This window comes from Anomaloglossus baeobatrachus, unplaced genomic scaffold, assembly GCF_048569485.1.
Source record: "Anomaloglossus baeobatrachus isolate aAnoBae1 unplaced genomic scaffold, aAnoBae1.hap1 Scaffold_742, whole genome shotgun sequence".
NCBI lineage: Eukaryota > Metazoa > Chordata > Amphibia > Anura > Aromobatidae > Anomaloglossus > Anomaloglossus baeobatrachus.
Genome location: NW_027445121.1, coordinates 12,494 through 27,870, shown reverse-complemented (window position 1 = coordinate 27,870; position 15,377 = coordinate 12,494). Strand labels below are relative to the sequence as shown.

General features: G+C 44.9%; 1 non-coding gene across 1 annotated transcript; it reads right to left on the bottom strand.

Annotated features, from left to right (window-relative positions):
* Positions 1–359: 359 nt before the first annotated feature.
* Positions 360–555, bottom strand: LOC142287676 (U2 spliceosomal RNA). The gene has a single exon (XR_012748603.1). It is a non-coding gene; the product is annotated as a U2 spliceosomal RNA (small nuclear RNA).
* Between the last annotated feature and the right edge of the window lie 14,822 nt (positions 556–15,377).

Below are 15,377 nucleotides of genomic sequence, written 5' to 3'. Positions count from 1 at the left end.
GCACCTGATGCCAAGTCTGCATCTTCTAACACCTGCAGTCACTGCAGCAGCTGAATCCAATGTGTCCAAAAGGGATCTATTCTATTCAATTGCAAATGATCTAGATAAGACTGAGAATAAGATACTGCACGGGACATAGCAGAGTTGGTCAAGTTGAGTGGAGATGAGTTTGCTATTTGGCACAGCTTTTGCATCAATAAAGCAAGTAAAAGGTGTGAAAGATAAAAAAAAAGGGTGAAAGTGTGAAAAGTGAATTGGCCAAATTGAGGTGCATATAAAGTTTTTGCTTTCTTTCAATTCACTAATGAGGCTCATTTGAATCAGGTGAATTGAGTTCTGCTTTTGGAAACTCGGTTAAGAAGGGGTGCACCGGTCCTGGAGGTACTGCAATACCAGGTCAATGCGTGGAGTGGACAGAGCAAGATTTTTTCCATCTCCTTGTTCTAAAAATCCATTTAATATATGGTCCCTAGAGAGGGGACGTATCAGATATTAAACTGATAAGAACAGATTTAATTTTTTTTTTTTCTGTTTATCAGTAGGACTTCAAAATAACACAGGTGATCGCCTCCCGTTGCCTGGGAACCGTCCAGGCACAAGAGGGCTATGTGTCACCAGAAGGCGCACACACTCCCTCAAGGCCGGCAGACGTGCAATCCCAGGCACCTTCCAGTACCGACCAAGGTAGCGTCCTCCGAAACTACACTTGATCTTAGCCAAAAGGCTGAGAAGCTATAACCCGAATTGGTTACGGCCTTGAGTGGCACCCTGGCCTATACCGGACACATCTTAGGGAGAGGGAGACAAACCCACGCCTACAGAAGACATTTTGTCACCCAAGCCAAACCCTTGAAAAGGCTGTTTTGCAGAGCAAAAACAAGGAGAATGGTACTTTTTGCAGCCGCCGCCCACTGCAATGAATCTGAATAACTCCTTCTTTTGGGCACAAGCACCTCCCCTCCCCCTTGCAGTCTTTCCAATTCATGATACAAAAAGACGGACGGACAGGACAGGACAGGACCATCTGCCTGACTTTCCGTCACTGCCACCCTTTGCCATCCTTGCCCGTAGAAAGCCCTTTCATCATCCCCAAACCCTAATCTTTTCCCTTCCCTTCCCAGCTGCGTCTCACTCCCTTTCATTAGGAAGTGAGCGCAGCCTTTTCTCCGTTCTGCACATGCGCGACGTTAAACACAAATGCGCAGGCGTGCGTTCCATTAGCCTCACTGCATTCCACTCCCATACAGGAAGTGGGCACAGCTATTACTACGGTCGCACATAAAAGAACCCACGGCCACCACTGCACATAGCTGACTCCACCACAGGACACCCACTTCTACACCAACGCAGGTAAGACAGGATCGGCACCTCTATGCTCCCGTTACAATCAGGCTCAGTCACCATGTGATAACGCTCTCAACTCTTTAGTTGCAGGCTCCCCTTGCTTCACCTCCACTGGCTGTGCTGCCATTTCCTCTCCCACCTGGAAGTTATACTTTATTCCACTATTTTCCTGTTTCTCTCTTCCCCCTTTTCCCATAACCTACTTTTATCTGCATTTGTGGGGTATCTATATGCTATTTACATCATAGTTTTATTCATTAATATGGAAGGGAAGAGTGCCCATGAGAGTGTTGAACTGCGGAGAGCAAAAGATTAAGCTGCTCCGATTTGCCACCATTGATAAGCTGTTCTCAGTAGATACACATGCTATCCAAACAGCAGCATCCACCATTGCTTCAGCCCACCCATTCAGTGACAGCTCACCAAGTCAGCCAGAGGAGTGGTGTAAGGAATTACACGTAGGCACTGACTCCACACCTTCACATCACAAGAAGGGGGTCTACAGGCTAGTGCAAGAATACGAGCAAGTCTTCAGCAAACATCCGCTAGACTTTTGAAAAATAAAAGGGGTCAAACACTACATCCCCACAAGTGCACACCCACCCATCAAAGAGAGATATAAGCCAAATCTACCTGCACATTACCAGTGTACCAAGGACATGTTGAGCAACATGAAGGAGGCTGGGGTTATCCGTGACAGTTGTAGCCTCTGGGCAGCTCCGTTGGTCCTGTTAAAGAAGAAGGACAGCACCACTCCCCTGTATTGAGGAATAGCTAGCTGCATTGACAACTGCAAATTATTTTTCTACCCTTGATCTCACTAGTCACTATTGGCAAGTGTCCGTTGCTGAGGCAGACCGGAAGAAGACCGCCTTTGCCACCCCGATGGGTCTCTGCGAGTTCAAAAGCATGCCCTTCGAGCTGTGCAATTTGCCAGGAACCTTCCAGAGGCTGATGGAATGCTGCTTGGGACACCGAAACTTTGAAACGGTACTGCTATACCTTTATGATGTTATTGTTTATTCTAACGCAAACAAGATTTTAGGGTGTATAAAAAGGGAGATTAGATCCGATGATCCCAACGTATTGTTACCCCTCTATAAATCACTTGTAAGGCCACATCTGGAATATGGGGTAAAGTCCTGAGCAGGTTGATAACCATTGGTTTGAGCATGGTAGGGTGTAGTACGCATCTTCCTGCATCGGTAAAAGCTGCAGAAGTCCTTGAAGATTTCCGCTTCAAAGGCAGTGCCTTGATCTGTGAGGACTCTCTCTGAGTAGCCATGAGGTCTGCATAAGTGTGCTTGGAAGACCTTCGCTGCAGTATGGGCCATTAGATCTTTGACTTGTACCACAACCATAAATCTCGAGTAGTTGTCTACCATCGTAAGTGCATACGTGAGCTCACCTCGATATTCTGCAACAAAACTCCCTTTTTCGATTTCAGTTTCAGCAAACACTCCTCTTCCTGTAGAAAATATTTATCATTACCTAAGACAGTCATTCTAATGCATGACAATATTAAGGCAATTTAGTTAAAACTTGTTTTAACTCACCTTTAAGGGGATTGATGTATTTCATGGTCAATCCAGGTTTGTCAGTGATGGCACTGACATAATGTATGGCGTCTTTTTCGGGCGTTATCCTTTGCCTTTTCATTGTGAAAATCCAGTTGCCTATATCAAAGCAAATTCTACTACTTGTAAAGTATGCAGAAAATGAAATGTAGAACATATAACATCAACTGCTTAGGAACGCATCATAGGTTAGTACTTAAAAGGATATTGTCATGTTCTAGTCATAATGCAAGCTGGACATTTTTCATGTTACCCTGTAATCGCCGGCCTGTTCTAATGCTCACAAGCCAAGATATAGGCTCAGCTGCTAAGGCTTCCCTCTGCCTTCTGAATGAAAATTGAATATGTCTGGCTCACTGTGTATATAGCAGGTGCTCAGAAAAAATAAGAGTTAATTCAATAGAAATAGCTCTGGCACACTATAGTGATCAATAACGTAAGAAAAGAACTCTTAGAATGCTGAAAATTCTTTATTTGTGCAAAAGGATAATTCATCCAACGTTTCGAGCTTGTTTTTAGGTCTTTATCAAGGATAAAGTTATCTAAGATCATAAAGGGTTACAAAACCATATAAACACGTAATTAGTACATAGTACAACATAACAGTACAATATATTGCTACTTGAGAGTACAATGGGTCAAATGACCATGATGCACATACAAAAAATTTTTCCAAAGCCATAGTGAAAACATTTGTACTGAGGAAAGAAAATTTCCACATGACCTATCTGGAGAAACATTCTGGATCAAACAACCAAAAATAGTCAAGCAGGTAAATACACACCTATATGGATAACAGGATGATATGTGTTCAATTGTATAGCGTCATTGCCATTAAGGTACAAATGGAAAACTTGCAATCCTATATAGTGAAGGAAATGAACACATATCATATCAAAGAACACAGGAACATGGGTGTGAGAAAAACCTCAATGTTTATACTTTGTTCTTTATAATGGTGTGAACATGTATATGTCTCAGTACCTTATGAACTTGAGAATTCTAGTGAGTAGATGATGAAAGCCTATTCCAGAACTGGAATCGGTAAATAATTGTAGGTGGAATCTAAATGAAAAGATGGTACAAGTGTTATCATGACACGTGGGCTATAACACAATGGACCGTGTGACAAAGAAGAAAGGAGAGAAAGAAGAGGAAGAAAATGGAACTACCTGTAACATTACGTGATAGTCACTGGTAAGTATCACTTGACAATTCAGGTGAAAAAGGATTCCTTTATTAAAGGGTTCTCAGTCGCCTCAGGATCATGAAATACTAGGGTAAATGATATGAGAATGGGTAAGAAGCACCACTAAAGGAAATATGAGATGCAGGACATATATCTATAAACCCCTGAACTACATGATAGAAATAAAAAGAAGAAAAAAGAAAAAAAAGAAGAAAGAAGAAGAACACATAGAATGCGGAAAGAGAATGGGTACAACTACCTGAGTTACTGCAGGGAGGCCCCTGGTAGGTATTGTGAGGGTTAGTGGAATTCCTTCACTGAAGGGTTCTCAGTTGCCTCAGGTTCGTGAAAAATGCTATAGACAAATAATGCCCGGAGAAAAGGGGTTCATATACAGCGAATAATGGTAATACAAGGTACATGTGTCCCATGTAATAGTATAAATATATATATATTGTACTAAGCTCTACACCAGAAATAGAAAGTAGTCCCTCTGCCTTCTGTCTAGGTGCCCTGAGTTATGTCCTGTAAACTGTCACAGTGACCTAGACACACATGTGTAGTAGGGGAATATCCCTGCTGAGATGCCAGTGCTAGAGCACTCGTTTGCTGTGGAGTTGAACGCTATGTGAGCAGTTCTTACCTTCAATGAGCAGAAGTCTCTTTTTTCAGATTTCAATATCTCTGTGGGTATCTGGCAGAAATATGGAATACTCTTTACTGCTAAGACCCTGTACACCACTCCCACTAAAGGGGGCTTTACACGCTGCGACATCGCTAATGCGGAGTCGTTGGGGTCACGGAATTTGTGACGCACATCCGGCCGCATTAGCGATGTTGCTGCGTGTGATACCGATGAGCGATTTTGCATCGTTGCAAAAACGTGCAAAATCGCTCATCGGTGACATGGGTCTCCATTCTCGATTATCGTTACTGCAGCAGTAACGATGTAGTTCGTCGCTCCTGCGGTAGCACACATCGCTCCGTGTGACACCGCAGAAACGAGGAACCTCTCCTTACCTGCCTCCCAGCCGCTATGAGGAAGGAAGGAGGTGGGCGGGATGTTCCGGCCACTCATCTCCGCCCCTCCGCTGCTATTGGGCGGTCGCTCAGTGACGTCGCTGTGACGCCGCACGGACCGCCCCCTTAGAAAGGAGGCGGTTCGCCGGACACAGCGACGTCGCCGGGCAGGTAAGTATGTGTGACGGGTCTGGTCGGTGTTGTGCGGCATGGGCAGCGATTTGCCCGTGTCGCGCAACAGATGGGGGCGGGTACCCACACTAGCGATATCGGGACCGATATCGCAGTGTGTAAAGTAGCCTTTAGTCACATGACCAAGACTGTATCTGTGTCCCTACAACACACTTGAGACAAATGTGTGTGTGAGCCTGCATTGTGGGGTATATATAATATATTATAGAGCTGGGAAGGATCATTCTAAGCAGTGAGCTGTTCCAGTATTTGTAGGAAAATACCCAGTAGAAGCATCAAACACAGCACCAATACCTCCCATCAGTATTCCACCACAGTGCCATGTAACCCATGCCCTACACTCCCATCTACACCAATACTATACAGGCACAAACTAGTATATCTGACTAAAAGCCCCCAAAATATGAAGAACGGCCTATAGTTGAGTGTGGATATAAAATCTATGTGAGCAGAGCTAGAATAGAAATCACTGATCGCATTGAAGTCATTCTGACCATAAATCACCATGATATCAAGGTGAGGAGTTGTGTGTTACTGCTGGGAGGAAAGGGTTAACAGTGGAATATTAAGGTGCATTTCTGTGTGCAGTGTTACTAGTCAATGTAACAATTCAGTATGAGCTGCTCTTGGTGCCGGGGGAGGGAGATGCTCTCCTGAGCAAGATAGATGGGGAATGAACATGATATCTATATAGTGTAAGGCAGGGGGTCTCAAACCAGGTGATCATGTCTGATCAACTGGTTACATTATGTCTGATTACCTTGTCTAACAGTTTTTTCTCCCCTTTCTTTACCTTCCAGGTTCCCATAGTCACGTGAAATATCCCTGTTGCACTTGATTACGGCTCACTATTCACTATAGGATGTCTTATATCTAACATCACACTCTCACCCATCAGCACTCTATAGGTTTGTATAAGGTATGCGCTTACACATCCGGTCCTCCATAGGTATTTCCACTTATGTAACACTATCCCTATGATCACTCATAACTCATACCCTTGTAGTCAATTACAGCCTCCTCTCTCCCCCCTCCCCTTCTCCCTTTCCATCTATAATTTTGCCAGTACAATATTAGTTTACATTAGGCACACACTCACATATTCCTTTCCTTAGTGATTTATTGTAATTCACATTCACATACAATTCTCTATGCCTGCCCCATTACTACATTCATACCTACTTGACCCTATCCTGATACCCCTTGTCTCACCTTGTTGGTCCCTACACCTGTTATCATGTCCTTTCCTGTGTCTGTCTTGTACGTTTCTAGGTAACAACAAAGAATCAAAATTTAAGTCCATCGTGGAGAACATGCTGAAACGTTTCAAAGCCTTGGGTTGTCTAATGAATTTGAAGTTACATTTTTTACATTCCTATTTGGACTACTTGTCTGAAAACCTTGGTGCTGGTGGGAAGAACAAGAAGGTTTTCATCGGAATATCAAGGAGATGGAACGACGATACCAAAGTAAATGAAACGTGAACATGATTGCCGGATGCTTCACAGAGAAGATCCACAGGCCTTCTATAAGAGAAAAGGGGGATCTAGAGAAAAGGAAAAAGTGCAAGAATAAATTTCTAATAAAGTTGCAGAATGACTGTACAATAAATAAATGTATTTTATATATAAAATTGTGAATATTTTTGGTTACAATAAGTATTTTTCTTGTTCATGTCACTTGTATGTAACTTCACACATGGATTGTACAAAATCAATATTTGATGGTTAAAAAAAAATATTTATTTTTTTTTTTAAATCAGGACATTAGAGCATGTGTTCTGCCTTCTTTTTCGTAATGCTGTGAATCTCTAGCATACAGCTAAACCCTAGTTCACATTTCAAATAAACAGACTGTGAAGTTCAATAGCCTTGATTTATTAGCTGGTAACGTGAACTTGATTGCAGTATACATGGAATATACAGTGAATATAGGAATATCCAAGATGCAGTTGAAGACAGAATACGGTATATCCAAGATACTGTTTTATACGGGTAAAAACTATAACAAGAAAATGATTACAGTCAGTACAGTGTTAATACAGAGTTAACATAGCATAACAGTACATGAGATGCAGTTCTTACGAGAATGTAGGTGAAAGGTCACTGCATCTGCAATACATAGAAATCTTATCTAGACAAACAAGACAGGGATGACACTAAAGGTGTAGAAGTACAATGTACAATGCATTTACTACACTCTTCCATCTAGGATTCTATCACTAACACATGTAATTTGCTTTGCTCACCGGATTACACTAGGCAGGGGTGAATGTACAGAGAGGTAAGTCGGCATGTCCTTTCCTGACAAATCCAAAGAAAAAATGGCTGCAGGCTTCTTCTCAGCTCAGGGAGGCATTCCTTACCCAGAATACCTTTAGCTTAAAGGGAAACTCAGCAATTCAAAAGAATAACAATGACCTCTAGGGATTGTAATAGAAATTTCAATGAATGACTATTAGCAGGCTGCCATGAGGCAGAACAGCATGGGTATTTAATATATCCTCCTTGCTGCCCAAGAAGCAATGAGAACATTTTTAGACCACCACATATTGACCATCCCTGCTCCTTGTAGTTAAGTTTCTTGAGAATAAAGTCTAAATTCTCACAGCTTTCTTCCAAGTGCATAGCATGTGTGACGCCCTGGACTAGCCAGGTAGTCACAAACACAAAATCACACACACCCCCTCCCCTGGATAGTCTACATCAGTCACACAAAATCCTTGTTGCCTCCTCCAGGCTCTGATGTCCACACCAGGTGGGGCGGAGCCAGGCGGTTGGCCCCACCCACCGAGGAGTTCACAGGCCCGGAGGCGGGAAAAAGCAGTTAGTTTAGTTTTGTAGTGGAAAGTGAGAGGACAGAAACTGTTAGTGTCTGGGTAGGAGCCCAGGCACTGTCAGCAAGGTCGGCAGACGGTGGTGGCCGTCTGCAGGAGGTGGTACAAGTCAGCTGAACCGTAGGACCGGGGACGGGCGGTGACCCGAGGGGAACTGAACCGGTGAGCGGATCTGTACCAAGCACAAAGGCAGGGCCATTGGACCCTGACCAGGCTAGGAGCCGCCGACAATGGTCAAATCCGAGAGTGACCGGAATCCCAGGGGTTCCCTAACACCCAAGACCCGACAGAAGGCAACCGTCCACACCGTGAGGATAAAAAGCCACCGCCATAGGCTAGAGATCCAAGGGCCAGCGCCTGCGGGCAAACGGGCTCCCTCGGTACGTACACCCCAGCCATCCAGCCTCCCCGTACCGCCACCGGGCCCCGGGATCACCAACCCCTACCCACGGAGGGGGAACCAACATCCTAGCTGCTCCCTGCCATCGCTCCCGGGATCCCCGTCACCAGCAGTGGTGGTGCCCATTATCACCACGACCTGTGGGTGACGTCACTAACTATCTCCCCAAACAAACCACCCCCTTTTCACTCGTGGGAGAGGAGCGCTGCTCGAGTCCCCGGATCTGGCCCTCCGCTCGAGCCACCGAGCAGCAGCAGCAGCAGAAGTCCCCGAACCCGAGCGTAGCGTGCGTGGCCCCTCTGCCCGCGACACATGCCCTACACACACTGAAGAATACTTACTGCCATTGAGCAGTAGCACAGCTTTCAGACTTTTTGGATGAAACAATGACGTGTCTCCACTCGCTCACATTGTACTTAATGTTACATTTTCCATCAGCACAGGAACATCGCTTGAATACACTAGAGCACCATCTTCAGAAAAGTATGGAGGGAATCTTTTCAGAATTCTAACCTTTTGGAAACCTATTGTCACGCTCTCCGGGTCCCCTGCTCTGCCCCCCGGCTCACCTGCCACGCTCCCCGGCTTCCCTGCTTCGCTCCCCGGCTCCTCTGGCAGACATCCCCCGCTCCACGGTCTCCAGCCTCCACCACCTGCGGTCCCCAGGCGGCCCGGTCCCCGCTCCCGGCGCCCGTCGGCAGCCCTGCTCCAGGCTGGCTCCCATAACAGATGCAAGCTTGTCCTGTTTGGTGGAGATGATATTTAATAAAATAAGTAGAAATCCACTAAAAGTTTTGTTTGGTTATCTTGCAATCCCGAGATAATCGTCTCCATGCTCCAAATCCATTTTAAAGCCATTTTTAAGGCATTTCGCGCATACATGAAATGAACACATTTTTCTCCAAAACTATAACAGATGCAAGCTTGTCCTGTTTGGTGGAGATGATATTTAATAAAATAAGTAGAAATCCACTAAAAGTTTTGTTTGGTTATCTTGCAATCCCGAGATAATCGTCTCCATGCTCCAAATCCATTTTAAAGCCATTTTTAAGGCATTTCGCGCATACATGAAATGAACACATTTTTCTCCAAAACTATAACAGATGCAAGCTTGTCCTGTTTGGTGGAGATGATATTTAATAAAATAAGTAGAAATCCACTAAAAGTTTTGTTTGGTTATCTTGCAATCCCGAGATAATCGTCTCCATGCTCCAAATCCATTTTAAAGCCATTTTTAAGGCATTTCGCGCATACATGAAATGAACACATTTTTCTCCAAAACTATAACAGATGCAAGCTTGTCCTGTTTGGTGGAGATGATATTTAATAAAATAAGTAGAAATCCACTAAAAGTTTTGTTTGGTTATCTTGCAATCCCGAGATAATCGTCTCCATGCTCCAAATCCATTTTAAAGCCATTTTTAAGGCATTTCGCGCATACATGAAATGAACACATTTTTCTCCAAAACTATAACAGATGCAAGCTTGTCCTGTTTGGTGGAGATGATATTTAATAAAATAAGTAGAAATCCACTAAAAGTTTTGTTTGGTTATCTTGCAATCCCGAGATAATCGTCTCCATGCTCCAAATCCATTTTAAAGCCATTTTTAAGGCATTTCGCGCATACATGAAATTAACACATTTTTCTCCAAAACTATAACAGATGCAAGCTTGTCCTGTTTGGTGGAGATGATATTTAATAAAATAAGTAGAAATCCACTAAAAGTTTTGTTTGGTTATCTTGCAATCCCGAGATAATCGTCTCCATGCTCCAAATCCATTTTAAAGCCATTTTTAAGGCATTTCGCGCATACATGAAATGAACACATTTTTCTCCAAAACTATAACAGATGCAAGCTTGTCCTGTTTGGTGGAGATGATATTTAATAAAATAAGTAGAAATCCACTAAAAGTTTTGTTTGGTTATCTTGCAATCCCGAGATAATCGTCTCCATGCTCCAAATCCATTTTAAAGCCATTTTTAAGGCATTTCGCGCATACATGAAATGAACACATTTTTCTCCAAAACTATAACAGATGCAAGCTTGTCCTGTTTGGTGGAGATGATATTTAATAAAATAAGTGGAAATCCACTAAAAGTTTTGTTTGGTTATCTTGCAATCCCGAGATAATCGTCTCCATGCTCCAAATCCATTTTAAAGCCATTTTTAAGGCATTTCGCGCATACATGAAATGAACACATTTTTCTCCAAAACTATAACAGATGCAAGCTTGTCCTGTTTGGTGGAGATGATATTTAATAAAATAAGTAGAAATCCACTAAAAGTTTTGTTTGGTTATCTTGCAATCCCGAGATAATCGTCTCCATGCTCCAAATCCATTTTAACCCCTTCACGACCGCGGGCAGTAAAATTACGTCCTATTTTAACGTGACTTAACGACCAGGGACGTAATTTTACTGCCTAAACTTCATTTGATTGCCGTGGCCATAGCAACGGCTTTCAAATTATGTCCCCTGCTGTTTCTTACAGCAGGGGACCTTTGCTTGACCCCAGGGGGGGTGGCATCGCCACCCCCTATCGACGATCGATGTGATTGGCTGTTCAAATCTGAACCGCCAACCACATCGATCGCACTAATTTCGGCAAAAATAATGCCCGAATTAGTGCGATCCTGTGAGATCCAGCTATGAGATGCCGCAGCTGCTGCAGCATATCATAGGTGGACCTCAAACATGCCGCCCCCAGCCCCTGCAGCACTGATTGGAGCGATCGTGCTATGACGCGCAATCGCTCCAATCAGTGTGCAGTGGGGCGGTCTGATCTGCCGGTGGCCGCCCTCCCCAGGCCTGTACTGCTCTGGGGACCCTCCCCCAACATGGCTGCAGCGTGGAGTGGCTGGTACTTTTGGTACCACGCCACCGCTGCTGCCGCCGCTGACGCCGCCTCTGCTGTCACCGCGCCAGCTCCAAAGGTAAGTATTGTGCTCCGGCGATGGCCCCTGCGCGCTCCCGTGAAGGCCCCTGCGTGCTCCCGTGAAGGCCCCTGTCGTGCCCCCCCAGATCTGCCCCCCTACGCCCCGATCTGCCCCCCTACGCCCCGATCTGCCCCCCGGCATCCCGATCTGCTCCCCACGCGATCTGCCTGCCTCCTCTGTCATCTGCTTCCAAGGTTCCTTCCTTCTGCCTTTGCTTCTCCGCCCCCTCTGCTCTCCCTCTAACCCCCCCCATCTGCCCCCCCTCTCCCCATCCCCCCCCCCCCCCTGCCCCCCCCCGACGTCCTCTTACCTGCCTTCACGGGTCGTCCGAGGTCTTCACTGGCCCGATCACATCTGCCTCCATCTGGGTCCTTCTGCTGATCTGTCCAACGTCCTGCCTGCTGCTGGTGTAAAGCCGTCTATCTCACTGCCTTCTTGTTCCTCTGCAACTCTTCTGGTCAGTGATCCTCTTGGTACTGTGAGTATAACTTTTTTTTTTTTTTTTATTGTATCTTGTCCATTTTTACACTTCATCTGTCCGTGCGTCCCGCCAAGCGCTGATCAGGGATGCAGATAACGGATCTGCATCCGTGGTCAGTTTTTGGCATGACTTTTTTCCGTATTCGCGACGCTTTTTGTATCGCGTCCGTCCGTGCGTCCCGCCGAGCGCTGATCAGGGATGCAGATAACGGATCGGCATCCCTGCTCAATTTTTGGCGTGACTTTTTTCCGTATTCGCGACAATTTTTGTATGGCATCCGTCCGTGCGTCCCGCCGAGCGCTGATCAGGGATGCACATAACGGATCTGCATCCCTGCTCAATTTTTGGCGTGACTTTTTTCCGTATTCCCGACGCTTTTTGTATCGCATCCGTCCGTGCGTCCCGCCAAGCGCTGATCAGGGATGCAGATAACGGATCGGCATCCCTGCTCAATTTTTGGCGTGACTTTTTTCCGTATTCGCGACAATTTTTGTATGGCATCCGTCCGTGCGTCCCGCCGAGCGCTGATCAGGGATGCAGATAACGGATCGGCATCCCTGCTCAATTTTTGGCGTGACTTTTTTCCGTATTCACGACGCTTTTTGTATCGCATCCGTCCGTGCGTCCCGCCGAGCGCTGATCAGGGATGCAGATAACGGATCGGCATCCCTGCTCAATTTTTGGCGTGACTTTTTTCCGTATTCCCGACGCTTTTTGTATCGCATCCGTCCGTGCGTCCCGCCGAGCGCTGATCAGGGATGCAGATAACGGATCGGCATCCCTGCTCAATTTTTGGCGTGACTTTTTTCCGTATTCGCGACAATTTTTGTATGGCATCCGTCTGTGCGTCCCGCCGAGCGCTGATCAGGGATGCACATAACATATCTGCATCCATGGTCAATTTTTGGCGTGACTTTTTTTTTTATGTATCCCCGACGCTTTTTTTATCGCATCCGACCGTGCGTCCTGCAGCGACCGATCAGTGCACTGCGTCTGTGCGTTTGAAAAGTCAAATGGCGCTCCTTCTCTTCTGAGCCCCGCCATGCGCCCAAACAATTACTTTCCACCACATATGAGGTATCTGCGTACTCAGGAGAAAATGCACAATACGTTTTATGGTGCATTTTTTCCTGATAGCCTTGTGAAAAAAAAAGCTACCTAGTTGAAGCAACCGTTTTGTGGTAAAAAAAATTTTTTTCTTTTCACGGCTCAACGCTATAAACTTCTGTGAAGCCCCCAGGTGTTCAAAGTGCTCACCAAACATCTAGAAAAATTATTTGAGGGCTCTAGTTTCCAAAATGGTGTCACTTGTGGGGGAGCTCCACTGTTTAGGCACCATAGGGGGTCTCCAAACGTGACATGGCGTCCGCTAATGATTCCAACCAATTTTGCTGTCAAATGGCGCTCCTTCTCTTCTGAGCCCCGCCATGCGCCCAAACAATTACTTTCCACCACATATGATGTATCTGCGTACTCAGGAGAAAATGCACAATACATTTTATGGTGCATTTTTTCCTGTTACCCTTGTGAAAAAAAAAGCTACCTAATTGAAGCAACTGTTTTGTGGTAAAAAAAATTTTTTTTCTTTTCACGGCTCAACGCTATAAACTTCTGTGAAGCCCCCAGGTGTTCAAAGTGCTCACCAAACATCTAGAAAAATTATTTGAGGGCTCTAGTTTCCAAAATGGGGTCACTTGTGGGGGAGCTCCATTGTTTAGGCACCTCAGGGGGTCTTCAAACCTGACATGGCGTCCGCTAATGAGTGCAGCTAATTTTGCATTTAAATGGCGCTCCTTGCCTTCCGAGCACTGCCGTGTGTCCAAACATTTGATTTCCACCACATATGAGGTATCTGCGTACTCAGGAGAAAATGGACAATACATTTTATGTTGCATTTTTTCCCGATACCCTTGTGAAAAAAAAGCTACCTAGTTGAAGCAACAGTTTTGTGGTAAAAAAAATTTTTTTTTCTTTTCACGGCTCAACGTTATAAACTTCTGTGAAGCCCCCAGGTGTTCAAAGTGCTCATCAAACATCTAGAAAAAATATTTGAGGGCTCTAGTTTCCAAAATGGGGTCACTTGTGGGGGAGCTCCATTGTTTAGGCACCTCAGGGGGTCTTCAAACCCGACATGGCGTCCGCTAATTAGTGCAGCTAATTTTGCGTTCAAAAATTCAAATGGCGCTCCTTGCATTCCGAGCACTGCCGTGTGTCCAAACATTTGATTTCCACCACATATGAGGTATCTGCGTACTCAGGAGAAAATGGACAATATATTTTATGTTGCATTTTTTCCCAATACCCTTGTGAAAAAAAAAGCTACCTAGTTGAAGCAACAGTTTTGTGGTAAAAAAAAATTTTTTTCTTTTCACGGCTCAACGTTATAAACTTCTGTGAAGCCCCCAGGTGTTCAAAGTGCTCATTAAACATCTAGAAAAAATATTTGAGGGCTCTAGTTTCCAAAATGGGGTCACTTGTGGGGGAGCTCCATTGTTTAGGCACCTCAGGGGGTCTTCAAACCCGACATGGCGTCCGCTAATTAGTGCAGCTAATTTTGCGTTCAAAAATTCAAATGGCGCTCCTTGCATTCCGAGCACTGCCGTGTGTCCAAACATTTGATTTCCACCACATATGAGGTATCTGCGTACTCAGGAGAAAATGGACAATATATTTTATGTTGCATTTTTTCCCAATACCCTTGTGAAAAAAAAAGCTACCTAGTTGAAGCAACAGTTTTGTGGTAAAAAAAAATTTTTTTCTTTTCACGGCTCAACGTTATAAACTTCTGTGAAGCCCCCAGGTGTTCAAAGTGCTCATCAAACATCTAGAAAAAATATTTGAGGGCTCTAGTTTCCAAAATGGGGTCACTTGTGGGGGAGCTCCATTGTTTAGGCACCTCAGGGGGTCTTCAAACCCGACATGGCGTCCGCTAATTAGTGCAGCTAATTTTGCGTTCAAAAATTCAAATGGCGCTCCTTGCATTCCAAGCACTGCCGTGTGTCCAAACATTTGATTTCCACCACATATGAGGTATCTGCGTACTCAGGAGAAAATGGACAATATATTTTATGTTGCATTTTTTCCCAATACCCTTGTGAAAAAAAAAGCTACCTAGTTGAAGCAACAGTTTTGTGGTAAAAAAAAAAATTTTTCTTTTCACGGCTCAACGTTATAAACTTCTGTGAAGCCCCCAGGTGTTCAAAGTGCTCATCAAACATCTAGAAAAAATATTTGAGGGCTCTAGTTTCCAAAATGGGGTCACTTGTGGGGGAGCTCCATTGTTTAGGCACCTCAGGGGGTCTTCAAACCCGACATGGCGTCCGCTAATGAGTGCAGCTAATTTTGCGTTCAAAAATTCAAATGGCGCTCCTTCCCTTCCGAGCTCCGCTGTGCACCCAAA